Below are 12,863 nucleotides of genomic sequence, written 5' to 3' on the forward strand. Positions count from 1 at the left end.
ATTAGATTTAGGAATTTGCTGTTTAGTAGGTTCCTATTGTGGCAGAGAAATCTTTCAGGCATGAATTGATAGTCCAGATCCTTTGAGGTCTGTCTATTCTGACCTATGACCCCTATTCTTACAAGGTCAACATCTGAGGGCAGAAGATTAAGGCAGTCTAAAGACTGGAATGGCAAATGGAATGGAAAAATTAGCCAGCACATTTTGGGTGCAAAACATCAAAGTCATCAAACAGTTTGCTTATTTTAAACCTGGCTTATGGTTATAACAAGCTAATTTTATTGTGTTTGTTGGAATTAGAAAAGTTTAATAACTATAATTTACTTCAAGGTACTATTTATATAGTAATAAATTTTAGCTGCATAATACAAATTAAGTTCACATAGCTTACCTTCAAAATATCGGGAAGTGTGAAAATAGTTTGTCACAATATCAGTACATTTTAGTCTTGTGTGTGTTTGTATACTTAATTTAAATTTAAATTGGGAAAATATTTACTTCAGCTTTTACTATGAAATATTTAATTTATCAACACTGTTGCATAAAATATATACACATGGTAATATGAAGTGACTGAGGATTTAGTTGTAATTATACAATGTTGACTTTTGGGAAAAAAGTTGTTTTAAAAGATGGAGGTAGAAAGTCAAAGAAGGTAAATTGATTAGGCAGAGACAATTCATTTTTCTCCTTTGCCTTTTTGAGACTGCTCTTTTAAATTTTGTCTTTCCCCTTTAAAATGTTCCTTATGTCTTTTAGTTGTGTGCCTTTTTTCATTGTAATTCTGAACTATAGATCAGTAGATATCCCTTCTTAGTTTCTCTATTTTGATCCCCATAAGAAATTCCCCACAACTCTTTATTTTACATTTGTTTGTATCCTGGACAGCTGTGAATTTGCATCTTGTACTTGCTACTAATGACTGGCAAAGGCTCGAGCTGAATAACTGAACTATTGCATCCAAATTTTCAGTTATCCATATGGTGACTAAGGAAATTAGTAAAACCGATAGAATACCCAAGTCTTCTTAATTCTTCTGTATTTTTAATTCTATCCCAAGTTTCTTTATTATAGCCTAATTTTAGGATGGTTATCCAAGTCCTTTCTTCTTGTGATTATTTGGCCAGGGATCTCTTAATGAGGCAATTATAGTTGTTTCCTTCATTCACATTATCTTAGCAGATGCTCTCCCTGCTGTGACCTCTGTTCAGACCGGGCAGACAATGTGCCATTCTCATCACCCTCTGCCAGACATTGTGTGGAGCTGAGCTTCATTTGGCGCTGCATAGGTCTCCCAAGATGCCTTATTGGAATGGTCAGAAGCCAAGTGGCAAATAATCAGAATTTTACGTTGATTTTCTGATTGCTGTTGTAGTCTCAGCATAATAAATAATAAAATAATGCCTACAGAAGAAAAGTTCCAGAAGCAAGTCTAATAATAGTTCAAGTAGAAATTATGGATTTAAGAAGTAACTTAGCTTTCTTCCTTTAGACTGTAGCCTTGGTGAAGTCAGATTATTTATTTATTGTATGATTTCAGTACAAGGGTATTGTGATAATTTGGTAGTACTTTAGAAATTTGATATCCATTCTAAAAAGGAAATTAATTTAGCCTCTAATATTAAGTATGTAGATGTTTAAATGAACATTATGACATTGTTCAGAGTATCACTTGTGAATTTTAATGTCACTTAAATTTTAAAAATTATGCTTAAATATCTTAAATTTAAACATAAATTATCATGATTTATATCTGCTAACTATGACATCCATTCTGTTCCTGTGTGAACAGAATAAGAGCTGATCAAGATGAAGACTGATTAACAGAAAATTTTGTTACTTGCACTGCTGAATCCTTCCACTGAAATACTAGTTCTGCATCCCAAACCCAAGTAACAATCTAGGGGAATCACAAAGTTTTCAGCAGTCTCCAGCTAGACTTTTTAAATTCTACATAATAAGGATATGCAAGTCAGATTCTGGTCTGATAAATTTGAAGAGCTTATGTAAAGATTCTTCCAAATTCACATTGGAATTTAAATTTTTGAAATTTGGTTAAAATAACAGATTAAGAGCTACAACTTTTCTCTCCTTCCCTCCCCTCCCCTTTTTCCCCCTCCCCTCCCCTTGTCACCCCTCCTCTCCCCTTCTGTCCCCTCCCCCCCCTTCTCTCCCCTCCCCTCTCTTTTCTTTTTTTTTGAGACAGGGTCTCACTCTGTTACCCAGGCTGGAGTGCGGTGGTGCAATCTCAGCTCACTGCAACCTCCACCTCTCAAGTTCAAGTGATCCTTTCACCTCAGCCTCCCAAGTAGCTGGGACTACACATGTGCACCACCATGCCCTAATTTTTTAATCCTTTTTTAGAGACTGGGTTTTGCCATGTTGCCCAGGCTAGTCTCAAACTCCTGACCTCAAGTGATACGCCTGCCTTGGCCTCCCAAAGTGCTGGGATTACAGATGTGAGCTACTGTGCCCCACCAAGAGCTACAACTTGAACTGTTCTCATAAAGAGATGTTTCTTTTTGTTGGAATAATAGGGTTACCTTATTTATATTAAATTCATTATATATATATATAAATGGTCCTGGGAAAATTGTCTGTTTGTAGAGAAAGAGTAAGATTGGATCCCTACCTTATACCATTTTTAAAGACATAAGGCAAAACTTTACAATATTAGAAGAAAGTACAGGAGAATATATTCCTGTGATCTTAGGTTTGGGAAAGATCTTTTTAAAAGAAGGTACAAACAGTACAAACCATAAGGGATAAGATTAATAAAATTGGCTGCTTTAAAATTTAATCTACCAGGCAAAGGTTTCAGTCAGACAGATAAAACCACTCAAAGTATCTATAGAAATTAGGGATGTATGCGTTATACATAATGTGGGAGTTGCAGGGGAATGGAAGAGTCAGTGGATTAGAGAAATAGTCATTAACCAGTCTTCAGAAGCACTGTGCTGGGGATACAAATCAGAGCTTGCAGGGAATTCCAAAAGCCAGGCACATCTGATTATGAAAAGGGAACTGGAAGAGGGAGTTTCTGGAGAGGCCTATGGAAGCTACTGCCACCGAGTGGACCAGTGGCAGGCTGCTGTTGGTCAGCAGGGCCAACAGTTGGGAAGACATGCTGAGCACAGGGCACCAGAGAGAACAGCTGGGACCTGCTGGGCAGGTCTGTGTCTGTTACGAAGTCTGGCCAGGTCCAAGAATAATGACTTCTTCACTTCCAAATCTTGTACAAGTTTATCTTTTGGTTGACTCTACCTCAGAACCATCCAGAGAAGGAGATTCTCTGAAATACAGGTGCTAACCGTAACCAAACTGATATTGAACAATCTAGCATCAGTAATATAAATAAACTTAGATAGAGTGGGAAAAGATGTTTGCAATGCATGTAATTGATAAAGAATTAATATCCAAAAAGCACTGCAAATCAAAAAGAAAAAAACAAAGCCTGATAGAAATGAACAAGTAAACAGTAATTCATAAAGAAAAGTATTCACTGAAAAAATGTGTGGCATTGCTAACCTAATGAGACATCATTTCACTCACGTTGAACTAGCAGAAATTTCAAAGTCTGACAATACCAGCATTGTAAAGAATGTTCCACAATAGTGATGGGATTCTTGACACTACCACTTCTAGAGCAATTTGGCAATATCTGGTGGAAGATTGTTCATATCATTTTACTCCACTTCTGGGTAGACTTTTCCATGGCAGTGTTTTTCAAACTGGGTTGGGACCCCCTGGTGGCTTTGAGATCTATTTGATGGGTTATGACCAGAGTTATTAATTTTAAAAAATGAGATAGAATAAAAATCATCAGCGTACATTGCATGTAGTAAGAGTAACTTGTTTCATAAACTTACGAGTTGTGGTGTGTGTATTTGTGTGAGTACTGAATCAAGATTCAAGATGTTTTCTCAATGTGGGTCATGGTCATTTTCACACATGGTCATTCAAACACAAAGAATTATCCAAAAATGTTACTTACAGCATTGTTTGTAGTAACAAAAAACTAGAAACAACCTAAATGTCTGTAAATGAGAGTTTTTAAATTATAGTGTATTCTTAGGATGATATGGCAGTTAAAGTGAACATATTAGAGCTATATCTCAAGGATAACTCCTTTTTTAAAAACCCCACTGTATTGTTGAATAAAAATGTAGGTTGCACACAGTGTGTGAAATATTACTCCATCTATATTTTTTAAAACCATCAAATGATATTGTGTATTATGTATGGATACTTACATGTGTGGCAAAAATGTGAAAACATGATAAACCCCAAATTCATGTTAGTACTTACTCTTAAGGGGCAGAGAAGAGAGTGGGATTATGGGAGTATACAGATTATATTTAACCATTTGTTCAAGTTATTTTGAATCCTTCAGTAGGATATTCATATACAATAGATTCCATACCTTATTATATTTATTTTTAGGTATTGTAGTTTTTGATGCTATTTTGAATGAATTTTTTTTCTTCAGTTTTAAATGGTTCTTGCCTACTGTAGAGAAAAGCTGTATAAAGATTTAGGGGAAAGTTTTGTCTCTTCTCCAAGAGTTACACCTATTATTTTCTTAGGAATACACTCGAACTTCCTAAGCAGTGTTGAATGATGCTGATGACAGCAAGCATTCTGTCTTCCAATTTAATGAAAATGGCTTTAGTATTTCAAGTTTAGTTTGATGTTTGCTGTTGTTTTTCAGTAAATAATCATGTTTAAATTGCTTTCTTTTTCTTCTCGTTTACTCAGAGTTTTTACCATGGATGGCTGCTAAATTATTATATCAAAAATGTTTTCAGCATCTCTTGACATAATTTATGTAATTTTCTAGTATATTGATAAAGTGAGTTACATCTCTAGATTTTATGAAGTTAAAGCATTCTTACATTTCTGTGATGGAGTGAGACCCTTTTTAGTCATTTGATTATTCAGTTTCATAATATTTATCAGTCATACATGAACTAGGACTTTTTGTGTACTTTCCTCTTCAAGTTTTAGTAAGTTATATTAAGATTATTCTAGTCTCATGAATTAGTGAGTTTCCTGTCTCTGTGTTGCTATATAGTTTAACATAATAATTTAAGTAGTAGTCTCCTCTTAAGTGATAAATAATAGATTTCTTTCATGGGAAAAACATCACAACTTGTGTTTATATTTATTTACTTTATACCTTTTATTTTTATGTTTTGTAATGTATACTAGTTTGTACCTGATATATAAATACACACAAATATACATATAATGGGGTAGGTGTTCAAAAAAAATTCTTACTAATAAATGTGCATGATCAAAATAATTTAAAGCCCACAACTTTAAAAGGTAATAGAACTAAGCTATAAACACCAAAGCCCTTCACATTTTGTAGTTAAAAAAATTGTCTAGCAGTTTCTCATATCAGAGTTTTCTGTTTCCTTTTAGATCAGATTTAGTATATTTTACTAAGAAATTATTTACTTCCATTGGATTTTCTAATTTGTGCCTAACTTTGAAATAAGATAAATAAGATTTTCTTACTTAAATTTCTTCCTTATATGCAATTGGAATTTTTTTTTTTTTTTTTTGGAGACAGGTTCTCACTCTGGTTGCCCAGGCTGGAGCACAGTGGTGGAATCTTGGCTCACTGCAGCCTCGATCTCCTGGGCTCAGGTGATTCTCCCACCTCAGCCTCCTGAACAGTTTGGATTACAGGCACACACCAACACAACCAATAATTTTTTTTTTTTTTTTTTAGTAGATACAGAGTTTCACCATGTTGCCCAGGCTGTTCTTGAACTCCTGGGCTCAAGTAATCCTCCCGCCTCAGCCTCCTAGAGTGCTGGGATTACTGGTGTGAGCCACCACACCTGGCCTACAATTGGATTTTAATAATTCCTAATGTTTTATGTTTTTATTTTATTTTTTTCTCATTTAGGCATCTCATGAGTTTACCTTTTCAAATAATTACCTTTTATTTTATCTCCAATTTTGCCTGTTTTTTGTTTCTTTCAGATCTCACTTGTATAATGTCTTCTTTGTTAATTTTGTTTTTTTTTTCTATTTTCATAAGTTGGATGCTTAATTTATCTTCAATCTTTATTTTTATAGGTAATAAGGATTTCAGACCATAAATATTCTTTTAGGAAAAACTCAATTGTTTTGCACAGTTTTCAGTATGAAGTTCTAGGTATTTTTGTTATTTTCTAGATAATTTGATATTTAGTTTTGATTTTCACTGTGCTGGCTACTCTGAAATCCAGTGCTGTTAAAGGGTTGTTGTTTATCATCTAACTGGAGGTATATTGGTCATAAGTCTTTCAGGTGCAAGTTACACAAATGAACTCACTGTGGCTGAAGGTAGTTGTTCTCAGTGTCATTTTTGGACCAGCATTAGCATCACATGGGATCTTGTTTAAAATGCGCACTCCAAGGCCTGACCCTAGACTTAACCTGGAGTGTTGAGCTCAGCTATTGTGTTTTTTTTTTCTTCTTTTTTCCATCAAACCTCTGGGTAATTTTGATATACTCTAAGTTTGAGATCCCTTGGCTTGGCGTGGGAGGGTGATGTGGGAAGAAATTTGTTGAATCACATAGTTTATAATTCCAGGAATTAAAATAGTTCAGATACATCTGGATTTGAGTGCTCAATCCTACTGCCAAGAGGGATAGAATTCCCAGCAATTCTTACAGAAGTTCAGAATTAATTTTGTTGATCTAGCCTAGAATGTGATAATCTGATTTGCTAGACATGAATCATTTGCCCGCTCTATGCTGGGGAGTCAGGTGAACTCCCACCCTCATCTAAACTACAAGGATTAAAAGTAGGGGAAAAAGGATTCTCCAGAAGAAAAAGTGCCATTATGAATAGAGGCACTGAATGGGGGGTTAGGCAAAAATAACTGATACATGTAAAATAGCACTGGATTACAGAGTAGCCAGTCTGTAAACTGTTACTGGTTTTCAAGAAGACAATGAGCTTGTTGAGCTTCTTTCAAGAAGACTATAATCTAAGTTAATATACCACTTCCTTCACTGGAAGGCCTTGCTACAAAAACAGTGTCACCTGTACTAAATATTCCTTTCTTCATGTGTTTAGAATTTTCCTGTGTTATTTGTTTATATGTTTCTTTATTTTTTTCCTTTTCTCCTGAAAATCTGGTTATACAGCTATTAGTGCTCCTAAAGTTTCATGTCTTTTCTCAGCATTTTCATCTATCGTCTTGCTTTCTTTTGTAAGATCATTATTTTGAACATTAATTGAGTTCTTCTAGAACATCGACTGACTTCTCAGATGTGACTGTCTTCTTTCACTGTTTTGTTTTCTATTTAGTTTCAAAATTTGAGATCATGTTTTTAGTTCCAAAGAGCCTTTTTTTCTGTCCTAAACTGGTTTATGTTAAAAATTCTCTTCAGATGTTAGTGGGAGCCACGTTTTCTAAAAATGCAGTTCTCTCCCTCAGGTTACCTTGTCCCTATGAAATACTGGAGTTTTTCTCCCCTCTCATTGTGGTTTTTCTTCCCTTAACATGAGTACAGAGGCGACTTTTCGCCTCTTTTAAAACAGAGACAAACCTCTGATTTATGGAAGTGATTTGTGATTTCTGCTCTTGTGAGCTGACAGTAAGCAAGCTATCAAAGCCCAGCCCCTCTGCTCTGGGAGATGGGGGCTGAAGGATGGGTAACCAAGGAAAGAACCTCTGAACGGTCCTCTGCTTACTGGAAGAATATATTCCATTTGCTAAAGGAACAAAAGAGTGAAAATACCTAGGAATAAAACTTAATGAGAGATACACAGAATCTAAATGAAGAAAACTGAAACTGGCCAGGTGCGATGGCTCACGCCTATAATCCCAGCACTTTGGGAGGCTGAGGCAGGTGGATCCCTTGAGGTCAGGAGTTCGAGACCAGCCTGGCAAACATGGTGAAACCACATCTTTACTAAAATTACAAAAATTAGCCAGGCATGGTGGCGCACGCCTGTAGTCCCAGCTACTCGAGAGCACTCTGTCTCGAAAAAAAAACCAAAAAACTAAAACTATACAGAGTTAGTACAAAAGAAAACATGAGTAAAACTAAGCTCAGTATGAAGCCTACCCTGGGATATGTTTGTCTGTGTGTGTGTATATACTATTAAAAATGAAATCTTCCCTCCTCTTATTTTTATAAACTTAGTAAGATTGATAATTTTTAACCAGCTACTTTAAAAACTTCTTTTGTTGATTTTTTTTGTTTTTTGTTTTTTAGAGACAGGGTCTCACTCTGTCACCCAAGCTGGAGTGCAGTGGCAGGATCTCAGCTTACTGCAGCCTCCCCTCCTGGGTTCAAGCAGTTATCCTGCCTGAGCCACTTATGTAGCTGGGATTACAGGTGTACACCACCATGCCCTGCTAATTTTTGTATTTTTAGTAGAGATGGGGTTTCACCATGCTGCCTAGGCTAGTCTCAAACTCCTGAGTTCGAGTGATCTGCCCTCCTCAGCCTCCCAAAGTGCTGGGATTACAGCCTCCCAAAGTGTTGCACCTGGCTCTTTTGTTGATTTTTAATAGTTTTTCAATATATTCATGGTTTTCAAGGTATGACACATTTTTACCCACAAATAATAATAACTGTATCCTCTATGATACTTTGTGGTATATCCATTTTATTGTTTTTCCATTTTGTTTCCGCCTTTGTGTTTTACCTATTCAGTGATCAAATAATTACATTTTTCCTGTTTTCCTTGTATTAATTTTTAAATCCATCAAAAATTTTATTTGTTACTTTATATAAAGATTAAGAAGCTCTGTTCTGAATTCCCCCTTACTCAGCATCTCTTGTTGAACTCTGTTGATTAGTGAAAGTTCTTCTGTTATTTGATGATTGCTTCCTTGTGTTACTGCTAATATGTATGTTTCAGGGCTCTCTACTTTTACAGCTTGTCCTACTCTTTCTTCCACTAGTTTTAATTTCTGTATTTTTGTAATACCTTTTAATTCCTCAAGAAGTAAATCTCCCTTTATTACTGTTCTGAGATATTATTATTGCTGTTTTCATTTATTTTTAAAGATGAACTTCAAAATCACTTTCTTCCCATTATTATCAACTCTCATTGGTATTTTGATAGGAATTCAAATTGTTTTATTCATGAAATACTTGTGGTACAGGAATCTCAGTTTTGCAGTTTGTAAATCCAAAGTATAGTACTATAAATAGAAATTTCAATTCCCACAGTGAAGATATAAATCTAATGATAGCTTATAAACTATTTCATATGACTTGATCTAATTTTTTTCATGCTCTAAAAATTGATTTAATATAGTCATTGGAAATTACTATTTTAGTTTTCAAAATATTTTTATTTTAGTAGTTTCAGGGGTACAAGTGGCTTTTGGTTAGATGGTATAGTAGTGAAGCCTAACTTTAATGTACCTGTTGCCCAAATAGTGTACGTTATACCCAATGGAAATGATCTTAATGGTTACATTTTAAAGTTGTATTTCTAGTCGTTGGAATTTTTGGATCAAGTGCAATGGCTCGCACATGTAATCTCAGCTACTTGGCAAGCTGAGATGGGAGGAACACTTGAGCCCAGGAGTTTGAGACCAGCTCAGGCAATATAGTGTGACCCTATCTCTTTGTTGTTGTTGTTGTTGTTGTTGTTGTTTGTTTGTTTTTGAGACGGAGTCTCGCTCTGTCACCCAGGTTGGAGTGCAGTGGCGCGATCTCGGCTCACTGCAAGCTCTGCCTCCCAGGTTCACACCATTCTCCTGCCTCAGTCTCCCGAGTAGCTGGGACTACAGGCGCCCACTACCACGCCCAGCTAATCTTTTGTATTTTTAGTAGAGATGGGGTTTCACCATGTTAACCAGGATGATTTCAATCTCCTGACCTCGTGATCTGCCTGTGTCGGCCTCCCAAAGTGCTGGGATTACCGGTTTGAGCCACCGCACCTGGCCGACCCTATCTCTTAAAAAAAATGCATATGACATTTATAGCTACAAGTATATGTGCCATGAATAGTCTAATGCTAAACTGTTAGGAGCAGTAATAGAAGAAGCAGGTAAATAATCACATCATAGATTAAGAAAAGTTTCAGAAATACCTGAAGGTACTATTTTCTTTTTATTCTACGTATATCTTATGTAGGTAAGCCTGTTTAAATCCTGAGTATTCCTAAATCCACTCACTCTATTTATTTAATAACTATTATTATTTAATATGGAATACTTCATAAATTTGTATGTCTTTTTTTTTTTTTTTTGAGATGGAGTCTCGCTCTTGTCACCCAGACTGGAGTGCAGGGACACAATATTGGCTCACTGCAACCTTTGCCTCCTGGGTTCAAGCGATTCTCCTCCCTCAGCCTCCCGAGTAGCTGGGATAAAGACATGCAGCACCTTGCCCAGCTAGTTTTTGTATTAGTAGAGACGGGGTTTCACCATGTTGGCCAGGCTGGTGTCGAACTCCTGACTTCAAGTGATCTGCCTGCCTCAGCCTCCCAAACTGCTGGGATTATAGGTGTGAGCCACCATGCCTGGCCCTGTATGTCATTCTTGTATAGGGGCCATACTAATCTTCTCTGTATTGTTCCAACTTTAGTATATGTGCTGGCAAAGCAAGCACCCACTCACTGTACGTTAAAAAAGTTAACCATATCTGTACACACTTGGACAATGCTAAACCAGTTACTCATTTTTTGCCTTAGGAAGGAAGTCTGGGTGTGCTGTAGTGCATGGTTAGGCTGCTTTTCAAAGTCCAGTTGGTAGGATGCTGAGCAAAACCTTGCCAGAACTCAGAGCTGTGAACTTTACCATGACTCTCCAAGTCATCAGTACATAATGTGCTTATCTAATAACACCTTTTTAAAAATTAAAACCCATCTCTTCTTTCATCTCTATATGGTTTTTGTTCTATTTTTTCAGTGGCATTTTTATAGTTAGTAATTGTAACTAATACTAAATGATTTTACAATGTTTTTAAATCACTGTATATTTTTATATTTTCAGGACAATGAATGGCCTCATAAATTTCCTTTAAAATTCTTTTTCTTTTAGATAGAGATCACCAAAATCTCTGAGAAATGTTGATTTCGGTACTTGGTTTTATTAGGAAGTTCAAGACACGATATAAAATATGTAAGACTGTGTTTTACAAATGATGCTTTAAAAGGTATATAGGGCTAGCAGTGGTGGCTCGTGGCCGTAATCCCAGCAGTTTGGGAAGCTGAGGTGGGAGGATTGCTTGAGACCAGGAGTTTGAGACCAGCCTAGACAACAAAGCAAGACCTTAGATTAAAAAAAAGAAAGAAAAGAAATGGTACATCGGATTCATGTAGACTAATAAGTAAATATATCTAAAAGAAAAAAAAAAGTAGTTAATAATGAGTAAAAGAAAAAGCTGAGGGCCAGGCACAGTGGCTCATGCCTGTAATCCCAGCACTTTGAAAGGCCCAGTCGGGTGGATCACAAGGTCAGGAGATCAAGACCAGCCTGGCCAACATGGTGAAACCCTATCTCTACTAAAAATACAAAAATTAACCAGGCATGGTGGCGCACACCTGTAATCCCAGCTACTCAGGAGGGTGAGGCAGGAGACTCACTTGAACCTGGGAGGTGGAGGTTGCAGTGAGCTGAGATCATGCCATTGCACTCCAGCCTGGGCGACAGAATGAGACTCCATCTCAAAAAAAAAAAGAAAAGAAAGAAAAAGAAAAAGCTGGGACAACTGGTTGTAATTGAATTGCTGAGGAATGTTGTATATTAGCTTGCTTTCATTCTCCGGGAATTTTTTTTTTTAAGTTTCAAAGAAATGTCTGCAATAGAAAGACCTATAATACGAGTTCTTTTGAAGTGTAATCTCCATGAGAACAAGGACCTGATCTGCCTTATTCACTACTGTGTCATGGGTACAAAGTAACTACTTAGTTAATATTTATTAAAGTAGTTGTAATAATCCTGGGCAGTTATCTTTCCCTCTATCTAGTTTCTCATCTGTAAATTCTTTCATTTTACCAATTTTTTTTGAGTGCCTGCCATGGACCAGGCAATGAAGTTGGAGCTGTTCTAGACAATGAAGTTGGAGCAGAGAATGGGACATACAAGGGTCTTGCTGTCCTGTAGCACAGATTTTAGAATGTGAGGCAAATAAGTAAAAACAGATTTATTAATAAATGTATATAATATGATGTCAGGTAGTGATAAATGCTGTGAAGAAAACTATAGCAGGGTAAGAGGACAAAGTAATAGTTGGAATGTTTTAGATTAAGTGATCAGGAAATGCCTGAAGAGGTGACATCTGAGCAGAGACATGAAGTAAGGGAACAAGCCTTGTAAAGATCTGGGGGAAGTGATTTTTATTAAAAAGGAAAACCTGTGCAAAGATTCTGAGGCATTAATGAATTGAGCATGTTTGAGGAGTGGCAGGCCAGCCAGTATGACTGAGTGAATTGATTGATGAGAAGAGAGGTCCAAGATTAGGGCTGAGAAATTGGCAGGGTCATGTAGACCATGGTTTATGAAGTTTGATTTTATTCTTGGTGAGATGGTGTCTTAGTCTATTTTGTGCTACTATAAAAGAATACCACTGATTAGGTAATTTATAATGAAAAAAAATTTATTGGCTCACAGTTTTGGAGGCTGGGAAGTCCAAGATCAAGGGGCAGACATGTGGCAAGTGCCCTCTTGCTGTGTCATGGTGGGAGAGCAAAGGGAGAAAAGGATACCACACTTGTCCTTTTACAGAGAACCCATTCCTATGAGAATGAACCCATTTCCAGGATAATAACATTAATCCATTCATAAGGACAGTGCCCCCATGACCCAAATACTTCCTATTAGGCCCTGCTTTCCAATACTGCTGCATTGAAGATCAGTTTTCTTATGTTTTGTTTCTTTAAGAAA

General features: G+C 36.4%; 1 protein-coding gene and 1 non-coding gene across 3 annotated transcripts in view; one reads left to right on the forward strand and one right to left on the reverse strand.

Moving 5' to 3' along the window:
* The window catches only part of LIN28B (lin-28 homolog B), a 126,646-nt gene that overhangs the window by 82,953 nt on the left and 30,830 nt on the right, over positions 1 to 12,863 (forward strand). The window lies entirely within an intron of this gene.
* On the reverse strand, positions 10,479 to 10,587 carry LOC117098133. Its single transcript, XR_004443193.1, has one exon. It is a non-coding gene; the product is annotated as a U6 spliceosomal RNA (small nuclear RNA).

This window comes from Trachypithecus francoisi, unplaced genomic scaffold, assembly GCF_009764315.1.
Source record: "Trachypithecus francoisi isolate TF-2019V2 unplaced genomic scaffold, Tfra_2.0 Lachesis_group15, whole genome shotgun sequence".
Taxonomy (NCBI): domain Eukaryota; kingdom Metazoa; phylum Chordata; class Mammalia; order Primates; family Cercopithecidae; genus Trachypithecus; species Trachypithecus francoisi.